The sequence below is a fragment of the Sciurus carolinensis genome, chromosome 14, assembly GCF_902686445.1.
Source record: "Sciurus carolinensis chromosome 14, mSciCar1.2, whole genome shotgun sequence".
Taxonomy (NCBI): Eukaryota; Metazoa; Chordata; class Mammalia; order Rodentia; family Sciuridae; genus Sciurus; species Sciurus carolinensis.
In genome coordinates this window covers 79,506,861-79,525,438 of record NC_062226.1, presented here as the reverse complement: position 1 = coordinate 79,525,438, position 18,578 = coordinate 79,506,861, and positions in this window count along the sequence as shown.

The window sequence follows — 18,578 nt, the reverse complement described above, 5'->3', positions numbered from 1 at the left end:
TTTCTTGAATAAGATCATTAATTATACTCTGAAGATTTTTTACTTAACATTTCCTTGTATTAACCATGAAATGATGTAATCAATACCAAAGAAAAAACATACAAAAAGATTCTGTGAACAATAAAGATTCAGATTCAGCCTCAGAACACCTGGTGTCTCTATGTGCTGTTTCTCCACTGCACGGATGCTTCCCATCTCCCTAGGACCCCCCACTGCTGCTAGGGCTGGACCCCGGAAGCTCCAGTTATGTTTCATAGAAGTGAAACAGTTTTGCACTGGGAAGTAATTGCCTGTTGGTTTATTTCTGGATCACCACAGTTAGATCATGAACTCATTCAACACATAAGTACTTTCATGTTCACTGTTGTTCTGTTCTAATTAAGACCATTATGCATGCAAGAAATTAGAACACACAGAAGATCATAAAAATAATCATCTTAACACTTTATCCTATGGAAAGAATAAAAGAGTAGCCCACATGAGGATATGCATTAAGACTGTACAGGAAGTGAGATACAGCAAGGCCTCAAGAAGGAATATAATTGAATGTCAAGAACTGAGATCAAGGCCAGGGGTATAGCTCAGCAGTAGAGCACGCACCTAGCATGCACCAGGTCCTCAAAAGAGAAAAAAAAAATTGAGGTCACTCTTTCCATAATTCTATAACCCCCACTGACTTTCCTGTTTTTTCTAATTCTCTGAAGATGAGCTAAAATTTACCATTCTTGATCACATATTCATATCACCCAAGTCCAGCTTTCCTTAACTCAACAACACCTATATGCAATATTAAATACTGATCAGCAATTTCAAACTGCTGGTAGATCAAAGCTGATTTATCTAGCTACTCTGGGCAGAGCCCTATCACTTGTTTCTGCCCTTAAGGTCAGTTATAATGCCATGGTTCATTGCTCAAGGGCTAATTAGTAAGGATTAGGAGAATAACCAATTTTCTCACAAGAGGCATAGACAAAGTAGGACTCCAAAGGACTCCAGTATTTAACCTTAATATTGACACATTAGGGTACCAAAATTATTTATTGAATAAACAAATTAATAAGTATGACCAACATTGTAAGTACCATACTAAAAACCAAATTTCCCTTTGTTTCTCTCTAAAGTAACCCTCCTTTAGTTTGCATATTGGGTGGAGTTAGGCTTGGAGAATGTACAGCCAGCTCAGGGGTGTACTAGAGATCATTTACTCTGGCTTGCACAAGTTAATTGTGCAAGTGTCTTCCTAACTTTACTGAATCACATCATTACTTTCAAATCAACCATGATGAAAGGGTTTGTATCACAGAAATAAGCTTGCATTTTTATTCCCTCTCTAGACAGTAGATTATTAAACACTGACTAGAATACCACTGCCCCTAGTCCTAGGTTCATGAATGGTCTATGCCAAATATGGAAATCCCAAGCTTCATTTGTCAAGAATGAGATAAGCAGTGGACCTGTGAACTAGTTCTATAATTGACACCTGGGGCTTCCTGGAATTTTTTACCCAAATAAAAACAGAGATATTTAGATTTCTGGTCTTTGAATATGGCCAAGTATGTAGTTTAGGGGTAGAGTCAAGCATGCACAAGACCCTGATTTCCATCCCCATTTATAAAAAAGTAAATGAATGAATAAATTCTGACTGCTTGATGACATTGTTAAATTATTTCATCAAACATGGAATTTCCCTGCCTCAGACTATTTTGTTATGTCTGAGTCAACAGATGAGTATCATATTTAAGGCAGTTTTACTTGAATAATCCAAAACTTGCAGCCAAAAGATTCTGATATCTTGAATAGCTGGCTAACTGGCCGGATGGATGGATGGGATAATTTATCTAGATGTACCAGGTAGAGAATATCTGAGACAATTGCATGTATATAAGTCCCTCTGGATTTCTATATCATACTTAAGCATTGTATTAGATTACAAACATTTGTCATTTTTTAGGTCATGAGTAGATGGAGAACTTCTTATTGAATAAAGATTATGTACATTCCCATTTTAAATGGCTATGTTCATTTAATAATCTTCTCAACAAAGGAAATATTCCAACTTTAAAATAAAAAGAGGTAAAGTGTATGAGCTCTTTAATTTTCAGTAATAGAGGTTTAAACTCTAAAAGGTAATTTGTGAAGTCTGTGCATGTATGTGCAAGCATGTTTATTGAGGATAATAGTAATCTTTATTTTATAATAATTATACATGTTAGTTATAATGAAGATCAAATTACAACAAAAATTAAAGCTGCTACATGCACTGTGAATTATTCATAGAATAATTTTCATTTTGACTGTCTATTTTGAGTCTAGGAGATAGGCTTAGGCAAATAATTCTTTGCTTACTGGTGAGTGAGATCAGGTGCAATGAATCATTGTTTTGATTTCATCCTAGTATCAATGAATACAAAGTATTCTCTAGAATCTCCATGAGTTATGATTCTAGAGAAGAGGAAAAATATTCAAATGCATATTTGATTATGGAAGCTTAGTCTGTTTTCTGTTGCTATAAAAGAATACCTGAGACTGGGTAATTAATAAAAGTAAGAGGTTTATTCTGACTCATGGTGGTGGACATCCAAGAGCTGGTTCTAGTATCTCCTGAGCTTCTAGTGAGGGCCTCCTGAAAGCAGAAGGGAAGTGGGTTCAGGTGGACTAGAGACACGTGTGTAAGGTGAAGACAGGAGAGAGCAAATTTCTTTGTAACAAACCACTCTTGGATAACCAGAACAGTCCCACCAGAGCAGGAGAAATAGCAACCCCTCTTAAAAACCTAATCACCTCTTGAAAGTCCCAATACCTCTCAACACTGTTAACGGCCAAGACCTACCATTTGGTTGGGGTCGGGCCATACTCAAACCATAACAGGTGCTACCAAAGGAGTATCTAATGAAAGACCATATATCAGAGCTGCACTTTGTACTTCTAGGGGAAGAAAAAGTCAAGTAGCTAAGGTGAAAGGCTTTTTTTAACAACAATATTTTTTTTCAGTCCCCAATTACCCTTCTCAGGACTACCTATATGCATAACAATAGCAAAAATGTTGTTCTGGATGTTACCTCTTTCAGTTTCTATTAAAACTATAATAGTGCCTGCTTCCATTATACATTTCCTTGTGTATTTCAATCAAAATGTCACTTAGCCACTGTTCCTAGAGTGCACTTAATATTTTCATTAAAACCAATAAAACCAAGAAATGACAAGGGTGCAGGTGGGTGCAGGCAATTAAACTCCTCCTCGAGGTATTGTTAAATAACAGTTGGGGAAAGAAAGAAGCCCCATTGAACACCTGTCCCTTCTTCTTTGAATGGCAGCTAGCAGAAATCCACTTAGCTGGCTATTGTCTGCTTATTTTCCTGACAGATAATGTGAAGAAGCAGACAGTTATGGGGCCAGTAATTCAGAATTAATTTTCCCTTCACAAGAGTGCTGTGGACACTGAGTGCAGTAATGGGGCCTGATCAGGATTCAGAGGGGTAAACAAGACAATTTGAGATGATGGGTAGGAGATAAAAGCCCTTTAAGGGGCTGTTCCTCTCGCCAGTCTGACCTGTGGTTTTTGCTGGCACCTTTTATTATTATTATTATTATTTTAATGTACCCCAAATGAAAGTCTGAAGAGTTAATCATTAAAGCATTTGGTCAGTGTGTGTGTGTGTGTGTGTGTGTGTGTTGAAAGAGGAGACAAATCAAAGAAGACTGTAAACGTTGCTCTCCATTTTTTCCCGTCATATTAAAAATGTTAGTGGCTGCAAAAGACAGCTGTTAAGCCACACATTGAGATTGTTTATGGAGCTTCCTCCTGTGAGCTTCTACCTCAATTGAGAAAATTACCCCATTTCCTTTAATGAACAGAGACCTTTTGCTAACCCACCATTATTGCTTATTTCATTCTGATAGGAAACACCCACCCCTAACGTGCACAACAAAAATTTGTTCCCACCAGATCAAATTAAAATTCTCTCTTGCTTGTATTCCTCTGTCTCCCTCCCACGTCCTCTCTCTCTTTTCCTTTAAATCTTCTGTCTTCCTTTTCTAGTTTTTTGTTTCTAATCTCTGGCCACCCAAGTCATTTCACAGACAGTCTGAATGAAGAGTGTCTAGGGATGAGTTAAAGAGGAGAATTAGATACAACTGTGCTCTGGCCAGCCTTCAAGACCCTGTTGGCAGACAGATCTTGTGAATTATCTCCCAGTCACTGACACAAACCACTCAGAATAAATCAGGATTGAAGATTGATCTCCACAAAATTGCTTTATTACTAAGGTAAAATTTATTGATCTATTATAGAAAGAAAAAATAATATAATCAAAAGTGGACAGGCCATACTAAAATAGCAAACATAAAACCTCCCATCAATCCTCTCATTTCTAATATTGGTATTTGGTATAGAATATGTTCTCGGAGAACTTCATCTTTGTGCAGTTATTTGGGAGAAAATGAACATACCCAGCATCTTAAAACCCATCAATGAGTTTATAAAATACACTTGGATGGGTATGGTGACCCTATTCAAAAAGCTCAGGACACATATTTTCATATAGTTATTCTCTCTCTCCTCTCTCTCCCCTTAAAAATTAATCTGATAATATTCTTTCCATGGAAACACTGGATCAAAATAAGATCACTGAAAGTTACATGTACCCTGTACACCTGAGTTATAGGCTTTCTTTTTATAGGGGCTTCCTCTACTTCTTTCAAGTACCTATCACTACTCTTTCAAACTTATTCATTTCATAAGCAAGTCATTCACTATTCATTCATACAGTCAGTCATTAGTAAATGTCCACCATATCATGGTCCTGTGCTGCTGCACCACTTTTTTTTATATGTACCAAACTCCAAATATTTCTTTCCAAAGTTAAATTCTATTTCCTGTACAAAGTAGAGAAAAATCAATGAATTCTGCCTCTGTACACATTATAAATTCCTTTTTTTTTTTGTGCTATGATTCTTACAGAGCTATCCATGGGGCTAGACAATAAGTTATGGATAGATACAGATCTTCTTTAACTGCCTATAATCTCTAGTCTTCAATTGGAACTTCAGCCTCTAGTTCAGTTATGTATCAATTCCCTTTTCTTATATCAGAATAGACTTAATTCAGATTGATGTTTGAAATATATAAACTTATATCTGTGTTTAGGTGTCTTATTTGGCTATTCATAGGTCCTTAAAAATGTATAGCTCAGCATTATCTATGTCAGATTGATAAAAGTTCCCAATTTACAGGGGTTTTACACATCAAATAATATGGTAATATGAACAATGATACACCTATTAATGAAGTTCATAGTTATTTTTAGCAGCTGGAGATAGAATAGCAAATGCATGGTAATGGATAATCTAGGGAATATTTGGTATTTTTTGAAATTTGATATAAGAAGCTGTAACATTGGAAAGAATGAGGACGAAGATCTATGAAACATGAAACATCAAGTCTAATATATATTCAGGACATCACTCCCCAAAACCATTGTATGTGTCATCAAACCATGAGGACGCAAATGTGTTGTGGCAATTCTGCACAGTCAGTGAAGCGTGCCATATGATGGTCAACACAAAGATGGAGATTATAGGCCCATGCCCAGTGACAAACACCATCACTGATTTATAGACGAACACTCTCAATTCTACTAAGTTGCTGACATATGGAAGACATGATTAAAATCTGGATGAATCAAAATGTCTCCAATTGTGGTTATCTGCGATACTACTTTCATACTCATCTCAAGAGTCTTCAAATTTTATATAAATCAAATGTGCCATACCCAAATGAGAAGAAAATATACTATGTGGCATATCTTAAAAGGAAGTATCTATTCTTCCTTATACTTCTAAGTCAGTTAAAAACACAGGTAGGTGAAAACTAATAAATGAAAGAAAAGGAATTTGAAATTTTTACATAAAATTTGTGGAGCTATCAGTTCATTTTTATGTAACATTTTCTGTTATTGGTGACTGACAAGAACAACATAAAGGAGGAAAATTTTATTCTGGGCTCACAGTTTCAGAAGTCTCTGTATATAAACAGACAACCCCATTGCTCTGGGGCCAACAAGAAGCAGAACATCATGACTAAAGGGCAAGCTGGAGAAAAGTTGCTCACCTCATGGCAGCCAAGAAGCAGAGAGAGGTGAAGGGACCCCAGAGAAGATGCATGCTTTCAGGGAACACCCCAGTGACCCACCTCCTCTAGCCACATCCCACCTGCCTACAGTTACCACCCACTCAATTCAAACTAGGATGGACTGAATAAGTTTACAGCTCTCATAATATTTTCTCCAATCATTTTTTTTTGCCATGTTACAAAGTATATTACAAATCTGTAATAATCAAAACATGTTGCAAGCAGAAAACATCTCAACTAAGGAAAGAGGATACAGAGCCAAGAAATAAACCCTTTTATCTAAGATCAATTGATTTTAACTTTTTAAAATTATTTTTTTATTTTTACACACTGCATTTTGATTCATTCTACACTAATGGGGTACATCTTTTCATTTCTATGGTTGTGCACGATGTAGATTCATACCATTCATGCAATCATACGTGTACACAGGGTAAAGATGTCTGTCTCATTCCACCATTTTTCATACCCCCGCCCCCTCTTCCTTCTCATTTCCTTCTGCGTATCTAAAGTTCCCCCATTCTTCTCTCAATCCCCACTTCTCCATCCCCATTATATATCATCTTCTACTTATCAGGGAAACATTCAGTCTTTGGTTTTTGGGGATTGACTTATTTGACTTGGCATGATATTCGCCAATTCCATCCATTTATCTGCAAATGCCATATTATTTTTCTTTATGGTTGAATAATATTCCATTGTGTATATATACCACATTTTCTTTATCCATTCATCTGTTGAAGAGTGCCTCAGTTAATATTCCTGCATCAACACAGAGCTTTTAGGGGGACATCTTACATCCAAGCTACAACAGAGATGTTTGTCAAATTGCTTTTCAAATGCAGAATAAAAAGCAATTTTGGAAGTTTCTATTGTCTAAAACTTCATTTAAAAACTGTATATTAGAAATCAATAGACTGTTAAATACGCAAGTGATTAAGCTTATTTTATAGAAAAGTGTTGAATCAAAAGTAATATCTTTCATGTCAACACTTAACGATAAACAGTTTTGCAACTTTTTTTGCATAGAAATAATGGTGATGAAAAACTACCAACCTCTTAAGTACATCCTTCTGTAACTGAATATACAGTTTGGTTAAGAAGAAACAATAGGCTGTAAATCTAGAACAGTAGTTCATAATTTGGGAATTAATCTCATCCTTAATTTCACCTTTGTTTATACTAATAGGGAGGGTGAGTTTTTGTGGGCTAAATGAAAATCTCTATGTTAAAATCTCTTTCATTTTTCTTAATGATCAAAACTGGTGTCCATGAGTATTAAATCTGTATTGATCATAAGAACTTTCTTCCAGTTCCGAGGTCATATATCTGTTTCAAAGTAGAGATATCCCAAAACAAAATATCATGTGTTAATGCTATCTAATTTAGATGGGAAATAGCACGACGATAGTAAAATATTGGTAGAAAACTCATTAGTCTAAATAGAGCTAGAGGAATGTTTGTGTGTGTTTATCTGAGGGTGACAACCTTAGTTCATTTGGGTTATTATAACAATATCATAGAATAGGTAACTTAAAAGTAACAAAACTTTGCTTCTTAAAGTTCTGGAGATTAGGAAGTCTAATATCAAGGCTGATTTAGTGTTTGGTGAGGGCCCACTCCTTGTAGACTAGACTACATCTTCTTGCTGTGTCCTCACATGGTAGAAGTGGGTGGGGCCTCTCTGCGGCTTCCTTGATAAAGGCAGTAATTTCATTCAAGAGGCTCAACCCTTTACCTAAAGCCTCCAACCCCCTAATACCACCACCTTGAGGGTTAAGATTGCAACATATGAATATTAAGGGCCCACAGATATTCAGACCATAGATTTTCACTCTGCACCTCCCCCCATAGTTCATGTTAGTCTTGCAGGCCAGGTAGATTGATTTCATCCCAATAGCTCCTGAAGTCTTTACTCTTTTCAGCATAAAATCAAAAGTCTAAACTCTCACTCAAATATCATGTAAATCAAATATAGGTAAGACTCAAAGCATGACTTATTCTGAGGCAAATTGTTCTCCAGCTATGAATATGAAGCAAAGACAGGGAAAGCAATCAGTAGCTACATGGTTTCTAGAATCCTATGATTCATAGAAACCTGTGGGAAAATGGGCGCCATAATTTCTCATTTCCATGTTTCCTTCACAGAGCTGGCAAGTTGCAAAGGCAAATCAAAGTTGATCCAAGAACACTTGGTGTATGTGTACTGTTCACTAACATACCAGTGGAAGAAAAAACAGAAAACATGCCAAAACATGGCTGCGAACTTGCAGACTTGGTGTTTTCTCTTTTACTCCTAATATGAATTCTCAGTCATAATTGTGATCATGGCATTTTGATTTCTGTCTTTCTTCAAACACTTCCCATTCACCTTTCCGGTCCCCTTTCTCATGATCTCAAGAATTGTCTCTTCTCTTTTATCATTTCTGGATTATCTTTCAGACCAATAATTTTTATTCTTGTTGACCAGGATATGTTTGTTTAAATCTACCAATTCAATTAGGCCTATTTCAACTAGTAACCAATTATATGCAGAATACTCCAAAATTTTAATAACAAAGCAAGACTTTCCTACAAGGAACAATTTTTAAATATAGGTTAGTCATTTCTCCATTTTTTTTTTTTTTTTTTTTTTGCAGTGCTGGGGATCGAACCCAGGGCCCTGTGCTTGCAAGGTAGGCACTTTACCAACCAAGCTACCTGCCCAGCTCCATTTCTCCATATTTTAATGCAATAACATAAAGCTTACTTCATGGTGAGTTTGTAACAGTGGTCCACAACCCCTGGAACAGGACTTCCCTGTGCTTCTCCTTTGCTGGCAAAGCACTAAATCTCCTTTTTCCTTTTTCTCAAAGCTGTCCTCATTATTGGATTGGCAGGGGGTACAACAGCTTTTGGCAACAAGTTCTTTCATGTAAAGTCTGTATTCTCACCTTCACTCTTTGGTGAAGTCATCCACATATAAGCTGTTTACCTACAAACACTTGATATCATACTTTGTATTATTTTAGTCTCGCGTATCAGTACTTAATCAGATGCATTACTTAGGCTTGCAATGGTATCTGAAAAAAAGCAAAACTAAACATAATAGTTATATGTATATTTTATATATAATAATTATTATTTTAAAAGTAGAAAAAAAGAAACAATCTAGGACATCCTAAACAGTTTTGTTTGCTCATCTTTTGCAATACGATTTAGAGAAAAATATAAATTTACAAATCAAAGAATAGAGCTAAATGTAAACCTATAGTGTGAAAGTCTGGTGATAACACCAGATTAACTAAGACCAAATATAATTAAAATTGGTAAATAGATAGAGTTGGAGAACATCATGCTAAGTGAAACAAGTCAAACCCAAAAAAACAAAGGCCGAATGTATTCTCTGATATGCAGACGCTAATTCACAATAAAAGAGCATTGATCAGGAAGAATAGTTACTTTAGATTAGGTAGAGGGGAGTGATAGGAGGGGAAGAGGTATGGGGGTAGGAAGGATAGCAGAGTGAAACAGACATTATTACCTCATGTACATGTATGACTGCATGGCCAATATGATCCTACAACATGTACAATCAGAAAAATGAGAAATTGCATGCCATTTATGTATGATTTATCAAAACACATAAATGCATTCTACTGTCATGTATAACTAATTATAAAAAAATAAAAATTAATTAGAGAAAGAATTTTTTAAAAATTATGAGAGTTTAGGAATAGGAGTGAGCATGAAGGTGGAGAAATGAGATGGGTGATAATTTATTTTACACATTATACCCTTGTGTACTATTTGGATTCTGCTTATAAGAAAAAAATGTACATATACTTGTTTTATTATTTCAAAAAAATTAAGAAACATGTTCACTGTAATGTAACTTTATACCACCTGATAAGTTTATACTTACTTGCCAAGTTTTATTCTAACTTATTGCTGACCTGAAAATTGAACTGAATTTGCCTCCTCATGTGTGGGAAAACAGCAACTCTGTCATTTCTCATACCTAGAGGGAGATAATCCCCACCCCATACCTCTCTCTCTCTCCCTCTCTCTCTTTTCGTAGTTGGAATTTAACCCAGGGGCACTTAACCACTAAGTTACTTCCCTAGTCCTATTTGTTTTCAGACAGGATCTCGCTGAGTTGCTCAGGCCTCATTAATTAATTTACTGAGGCTGGCCTCGAACTTGCGATCCTCCTGCCTTAGCCTTCTGAATCATTGGAATTACAGGTGTGCACCACCACACCCAGCTGGAGATGAACCTCTCTACCACATGCTCTTGAATATTCTTCCCATTGTAGCTTCCTATGCAAATGCAGAAAACATGAGGCCATTTGAACAAGCAGTAGGGTAGTGGGAGGAACACAGATCAGAGATTCAGAAGTTTTGAATTTAAATTTTGGCATCATTGTGTAGTACCTACCATGTCACTTAGTTTCCTGTGTGTAAAGCAGAAATGATGCCACTCAGAGTTATCGAGGGGAATAACAAAAGTGATAAGGAGGACAGTATGCTTTGGTTATAAATAATGAAACGGTGTGAACTCTAAGACCTTTCAGGCATTTACTTTCCATGTAACCTGCTTTCTGGCAACTACTGTGGCTATCTGGTATTTTCTCTGATCTCTTCCTTTTTCAATATCAGCCTACCAACCAGTTTTCTCAGTTCAACTACAGTGCTACTACTTGTTTTGTAACGAGTAGTACAAAGAGAAGTGTAAGAGAAGTGACTGCTTTTCTCAGTCCACTTCTCCTATGTACAGAGAGAGAATTTCTTTATCTGGTTAGATCTTCAATATAAATTATTTATATTTATCTAGATGAACCATTGCTATGATGGCACTAAAGCCTAATTCCTTACCCCTCATAAAGAGAGGTGAACACTGCTTCGAGTTATTGACCAGAGATGGCTTTTAAGGGTCATCTGAACAGTAAGTTGTGAGTTGCAGCCTCCTTGTCTGAGTCTAAAGCCTGGCTACTTTCTTAAAAGTGGTTAAGTGGAAGTTATTGATAAGAGCCTGAGTGAGATTTGACATCAGACTTTAATTATACCTTGAAAGGCAAGGGAAATGGAAAATAAAGACTAATTCAATTGAGCAGTTGATCACTAGGCAATGATCACAAAATGTATTTCTATTTCACTCAAATGCTGCTGCTGCCCACGTGGAAGATTGTTATCAGTAATTAGATGCATGCTGCTCTTAAGGTATTTTATTTGTACTGATACAGAAACATTTTTTTCAACCTATTTGAAAAGCATTTGCATGGACGTCCACTTCTGGGATTTCTTTCAAGTGTAAGAATGTGACTAAAGAAATGCCCATATTTTTTCAGTCCTCCTGAGAACACTGATCTAGAGCTTCTGGACAGTGCCATCTACATTAGAAATTGGCAGGGTGAGAGGCCCTGCCAATCAAAGCTCATATTTGACGAATGTATTACCTGAAATTACAACTACTTAACAAAGTTATATTTAAAAATGCTTAACACATGGACATTTACACAAAATTTTCCAACAGTTCATTCTTTGCATTTTACTCATTGAAAATTGTAGGGATGCATAGCCTGTGTGTTTCCAGTCTCTCCCACTCTCTAGTTAAATGGAGCTTCTTATATCAAATATGGCCGAATCTTCGTAAGATATCCGCAAAATTCTAGAAATGGTTTGGAAGATTGCTACAAATAGAAACTTGAACTTACTAACTTGAACCATATGATATTACAGCTATTCAAATGTTTTTTACCTATACATATGGTGGTATCCTATGGTTTGACCTATTGAAAACAGACAAATCACAGATCAAATTTCTCTAATTCCTAAATAATGAGTTACTAGTCATGACTTCCATAAGCATTGTTCAGGGACGCAGCTTCTGGTTGAAGAAACTCAGCTGCATTTATCTTCAGCTATTAAAGATGACTATTATAAAGCCATGTGAATTCATGTGACTGTCCTCTTCCTGCTACAGCAATTTCAAACAAAAAAGCATTGATGTTAATAAAGGCTAACAGCAGCTATCTCTGCAAATATAGGCTAATTTTTCCTCTTTATACTTTGCCATATTTCCAAATTTCTACCATGAACAAGTATTTTAAAAACAGAAATGTTGTTTTTAAAAATTAAGGGAGTTGAATTTTAAATATCACATTAAAATCTGAAGAGAGCAAGTCTTATAATAAATAGGCCTATTCCTTCAGACAAAATACCTATGAATAATTCTGAAAAATGACTTGTTTATTACCAGGCCCTCCCCGCAATTTCTCCTGTTGACAAGTAGTCAGGGTGGTTGACACTTCCAGTTTTACTTGAGCTGATTTGTGACACTTATTAGTCAACCAATTTAGGAGCCCAACGTGCTTTGGTGGTCTAATGTCACCTCTGGTCACATATTAACCTCATTTTGGCTTAAATGCTCCATTTAAATGGGAAACCCTATCCAGCTGGCAGGGGAATAGCACTCACTTTAAATTGGATATTATTTTGAATTACAGTCAACTCTGTAATTCAGTGTGATGTGGCTGCTAAAAAGCCAAGGATCTTAGACTGCATTAATAAAAGTGTAATTTCTGGTTTATGGGAAGAAATCGTCTTTCTATATTCTGATCAAACCACATCTGGAGTATTATGTTCAATTACAGGTCAACATTTTAAGGACCATGGCAGATTAGAATACGACCTATGGAGGAAAACTGGGATGGGGAAGGGCCTGAAGCCACTGTCATTTTTTGAGGATCAAGTGACAGAAAGAGAACTAGGCTGCATAGAGAACATAATAGCTTCCCCAACTGGTTGGACTGGTTGAATGTAAATGAGAGAATTTACATCGTTCAGAAACAACATGAATAAAGGTTTTATATGAACATGAGAAGATACTAAAGTGGAACATGTTTCTAATCTCCTTTTTTGACAGAAACCACGAAAAAAGTGGGAACAAAACATTAAGTAACAAGTACTTCTATATCCCAAAGTCAGGTACCCGACCACCTGAGCTTGGCTTTAAAAGGAGGTGACCCAATACCCTAAAATAGGTTAATACTGTAGTTTGTGTGTGTGTGTGTGTGTGTGTGTGTGTGAGAGAGAGAGAGAGAGAGAGAGAGAGGGGAGGGGGGAGCTGTTGGAGAGCAATGACATTTTTCTTACTGAAAGGAAACAGGAGTCCCAACTTGTCACAGGAAGTAGAGTCATTCAGATGGAAGTACTTGGAGAACCTGATTTGTGCCTCCAGAGATTGGAGGCAGATCTATGGCAGGAAAAGCCCAGGTGGATGATGGTGGCTAGCTAGTCACTGACCTCTTACCCTAGAACAAGAAGAGGAGCTGCACTAAGAACGGGCTGCACCTGGTCCTCCGTGTGTGCTGCATGAAGCTGCTTGGCTGAGGAGGCAGGTAGAGGTTGAAATACATCCTCTTTCTGATCCATCAGTGCGGAGCTGCTTCCACTCACTCAAACACTTGCATTTGTCTGCCCTAAGGTGCTGGCAACAACTTGCAGTCTTCTGTAAGACTGTATCTCTCCAGAGGGGGCGCTTCTTTCTAATTTTCAGAAAAGCACTCTGAGTTAGAAGCAGTCCTGGCCGGAAGATTTAAGTATTCCCATGGACCATATCTGAGAAAAGAATGTCAGTTTGGAATTATTCGGGAAGTAATTTTCTCAAGAGAGCCACCTAGGGTGGAGGTAGCACTCCAAGAGAAGACCCAGATATCTGGGGAGCTATGAATGACCAACCAGAAATAATATCGCCTGTGCTAAGGGAAATTCAGATAAGAAATATCCAGTAATAGTACAGTCTCCAAGGAGGGAGGTAGTGGCACAGTCCTGTAATCCCAGTAGTTTGGGAATCTGAGGCAGGAGGATCACAAGTTTGAGGTCAGCCTCAACAATTTAGTGAGGCCCTAACCAACTTAGTGAGACTCTGCCTTAAAATAAAATATAAAGAGGACTGGGGATATAGCTCAATGGTAAGTACCTTGTTCAATCCCTCATTAAAAAAAAAAAATGTTCTCAACATTAGATTGCCTATCAACAAAATGGGCTGCCTCAAAAAATATAGCTTGCCCCTATCAATGGAGCTTGAGAAGACAAAGCCAAGAATGGTAGTTCTTTGTGGATGGTTTCATCTCTATTTCTATCATTCAGTGAGTGTCCAAGTTAAAGGAAGGGCAACAGGAAGGAGATTTTCAGAAAAACTAGATCAACGATAGTGGTGTTTATTTTTAAAAAACAGAGACCTTTAAGATGTGGACGCTGTCTGGGTACATATTTATTCTCTTTAGATTATGGTATGGTCATTCAGTGTAGGATAATAGACCCCAACTCACAAGTGTGCCCAAACTTATCAACACTTGAGGTGTAACCCCAACTTGTGACAATTTAATTAATTCAGTTAGATTAGTGTTTTGAAATAATTACTGCAATTACCATGCTGGCCAAAATAATTTCAAAATTTGGTTGACTATACAAGGTATCATTTTTTACAAATATGGAACTAGACAGAGCATGAAGAGATCAGATCCATTTACTGCTAGACTCTAGCAGTAAACTAGCGAACTTAGATTTGCTTGATTGAATTCCTTTCTGGGATTGACTTGGGCAGAAAACCGCCATTCAACTCAGTGTCTGTACATATGTGGGAGAAAGGGGAAAGAATTTTGCAAATTTGTGAGGTGAATGAAGAAAAGGCCTATAAAGCATGGAAAGGATCAAACATGTATGATTTGAGTCTGATAAATGACACCCCCTGCCTAACTAAGTGCACACATCCAAACATCTTTATGTCTGATCTCCTATAATCCTGCCAGGAAGTACAGAACTGTCAATTTAATTATGATGTCAAAGGGTTTGACCTGAGCTCCAAAATAAATTAGGCCATGATGACCTTAAAATTCATTTATTCAATTTCATTCATTCAATAAAGATTCATTGAGCATTTATTTTTTTGGCAGGTCCAGTGGTAGTTAGTGGAGATAAATTCATAAGCAAACCAGATATAAACTTTCTATTATAGAGCTTAAAGTGCAGCTGAGAACACAAACATCATACAAAGAATTACAAGTGTGATATAGATAAGAAGTGTAATAAAGGAGCATAACACCAGACATCACATAAATACTGCTATGTCTTAAACCATAATGCTATTGGATGCAAATATGATAAGCAGAGGGGGAAAACAGGAGAGAGACCAGGAGGGGTTAATAAGTCATCCTCCTAGGTACTAGCTTGTTTGGACTAGTTTGGCAAGACTGTGAAAAAGCAGTACAGTATTAGTGTCAAAGGTTATAAACCAAGGCTCACTCCATTGTCATACATGTATATTTTATTTTATTATACAAATTTAGGGAAGCATTAGACCATGCAGTAAAATATCTGAAGAGCATTCCTTTCTTCCCTAGCAATCTTTATTATGGCAAAGTCTCACAGAGACAAAGGAACAAGGACCTTTGCTATCCCTGTGTTATATTGTTTTGTATTAGTCGACTCAGGCTGCTATAGCAATACACCACAGACTGGATGGTCTAAACAATAGGCTTTTTTTCCTCATAAAAAGTTTCAATATCATGTGCCAACATGGTCAGTTTCTTGTAAGGTCTCTTTGCTGGCTTATGCTTACGTATTACCACTGTGTCCTCACATAGGGGAGAACCCACCCCACCCCTGTGTCTCTTCCTTTTCTTATAAGGGCACCAGCCCTATCAGATTAGTGCCTCATCCTTATGGCCTCAGTTAACTTTCATCACCTTTTTACAGGTTTTATTTCCAAATGGTCACATTGGAAATTAGGTCTTCAGCATGGTAAATTTCAGGGGAACACAATTCAGTCCATTGCATGTATTATATAAGAATAAAAATATTCAACCTAGAATTTTCTGAAATGAACCTGGATAAGCAAACATTAATCAAAACCAAAACAAACAAGTGTCTTTGCCTTGCCCTGAGATATGGAGTGGCACTGGGAAGCTGCTCTACGAATCTATTTGTGACAGCAGAAATAGAAGCCTTGGAGACCAGTTTCAAAGTTTGTTCAAATGCACCAGCTTTTATTAATCATGTTGTCTTTTTGATGAGGGCATGAGGTGGAGGGAGAAGCTCAGCATAGTATCTCCATGGAAACTCCCTGTTCCATCTCTGAGGAGAATTACCAACTCTCATTGCCAAGTCCTGGACATATGACCCCACCTCCTGCATTATTACTAGTGAACCATGAGGGGTAAAAGAATCCCTGTTTAATGATAAGAGCAGAAGTAGAAGACATCTTTTAAGAATTCTCAATGTGTGGCACAGCATTACATTTTCCCCATGAGGCTAGAGTCCTTAATGAGCACAGTGACCTGGGTATAGGCACGATTTGGAGGAAGATGCACTGTCAGTCTCTCCACTAGTCCAACCTGAGTGTTTTGGTGCTCAACCAATCTGGTGTGCCTTAGGTTGGTCATATACAAAGCAATGGAAAGACTAAGAAAAACTTAACTGTAAAATTGATGTATCCACATGGACAGCAACACAGCATCTGAATATCAAATAAAGAATTCATCAGGCATATTTTTGCAAGTTTTCTGTTTATAAAATGAATTACAGAAATAATATTATAATAACAAGCAAAAGCAAAAAAGAAACATGACTTCCACTTTGACGATTGTAACTACTCAATGTCTCCTCTCCTTGTCCATTTGAACATGGAAATGTCACATTCCCTGAGCAGGAAAAAAAGAACAAGTTTTGCTGGTAAAGAAAAATAGACCTCAGAGTACTATAAAATAATGTGATAAAGATTTTTACATGGGAAGTACAGAACTTAAGGGATGGCAGAACTACTGGAGTTTAGTGAACCACGTGGAAGACTGACTTCGACTTCTTTAAAACTTGATATATTACTGCCTGACAAGTAACTCTGTACTCAGTCACTACTGTGCTTGTGACAATGCATAAGTACCTACTGGAGTGACAGCTGGTCAGTCATATGTCCCTGGGTCACCACCATATCCCAGGCTTCAATTAACTCTTCCACAATGACTCCAAATGGTGAAAAGAGAAACAGCAGGATAATCATCTTTCTCTGAATAATTAGAAGAGCTTCTGTTTTCTATTTTTGTTTTGTTTTTTCCTTCATGAGCCTATTACCAACAAGCATTATTCTTTGGATTAGATAAGCATATTTTAAATTCTTGAAGGTGTCTTAAAGGTTAAAAAAACTCAAGAAGGGGAGAAAGATTTTCCTAGGGTAGAAGTTATGGGAAGGAAGGAGGATGATAAAAATGTTGGTTTCTTTTATAAAACTCAGTGGGAATATAAAGAAGAAAAACAATGTTTCCAAGTTCTCTATCCATACAACACTTGCTGACATTTTGACAATTAAGAATTTCTCATGTATAGGAGTCAGAAACAAACAATAGAGGAAAATGGAAAACGAGAATTAAATGTCCCTTTGATCTTCTTCTCTACAAGTGCATTTAACTAAGAAAGATGGGGAGATTCTGTTCTATGTCCTCCCAGATGCAGACAGATGAATGAAACTGGGTTAGGAGAAACTACAAGAAGCATCAAAACATGACCCAGTATCTGATGTGAGGAAGGAGACAGAGAAGGAAAGAATGTTTGGGTGTCTTACACTTATGTGCAGTTTCAAGGAATTATAGCAAGATAGTTGAAGAGTCCCTAAATCCAAAATCACCCATCCAAGGAGTACCTGATCTCTGAGGGACAGTCCTTGGGAGATGTAGCCAGGGGGATGCATGGTTAACTACTTTTTACTACTATTGTTTTCATAAATTTTTATAATTAGACTTCAGTCATCAATTTTTATTTATATATAAAAAGATCCTATTCTATAAACAGTTGAGCACCTTGCTAATTTAAATTAAAAGTTTGATTTTTTTTTCATGGTTCATACAGAACTATTATTAATATTTGCCTAATATTATAAATTATCCATGATAATTTTAACTAATTATTAATATAATTTCCTTTTAACCTAGATCTTGCTATTATAAAATTGATGCAATGAAAGAATAATTCTGAAATTTCCATTGTGATAATTTAGAATTTTACTCACAGGGTATAATGATGGAATTACTGAGTGCCACTGAATGAGTTCCTGCAAACTCAGAGACAAAATTTAGCATGGAGATGTTTATTAAGGAGAGTTCTTAGAACCCACATGGAAACTGGAGGACACAAGGTTGGGCAGAAGCAAAACTGAGCTGAGGTAACAGACTGTGTGACCCTGTGGGGAAAATGTAAACCCTGATAGTCCTTCAGAGTTGTCCCAAGCTGGAGCGAGAGGACCTCGAGTTACTGGATTGAGTTGCCCTGGGAAGAGGCAACTCCAGCTGAGGAGTTCCCTAATGGGTTGACACCTGGGAGCTTCTTTCAACTCTCCTAGGATCTGGATGATAAATCTTGCACTGAAGGGTATTCTGGGCAGCACACCAACAGCCTCCATTACACCAGATTTTAAG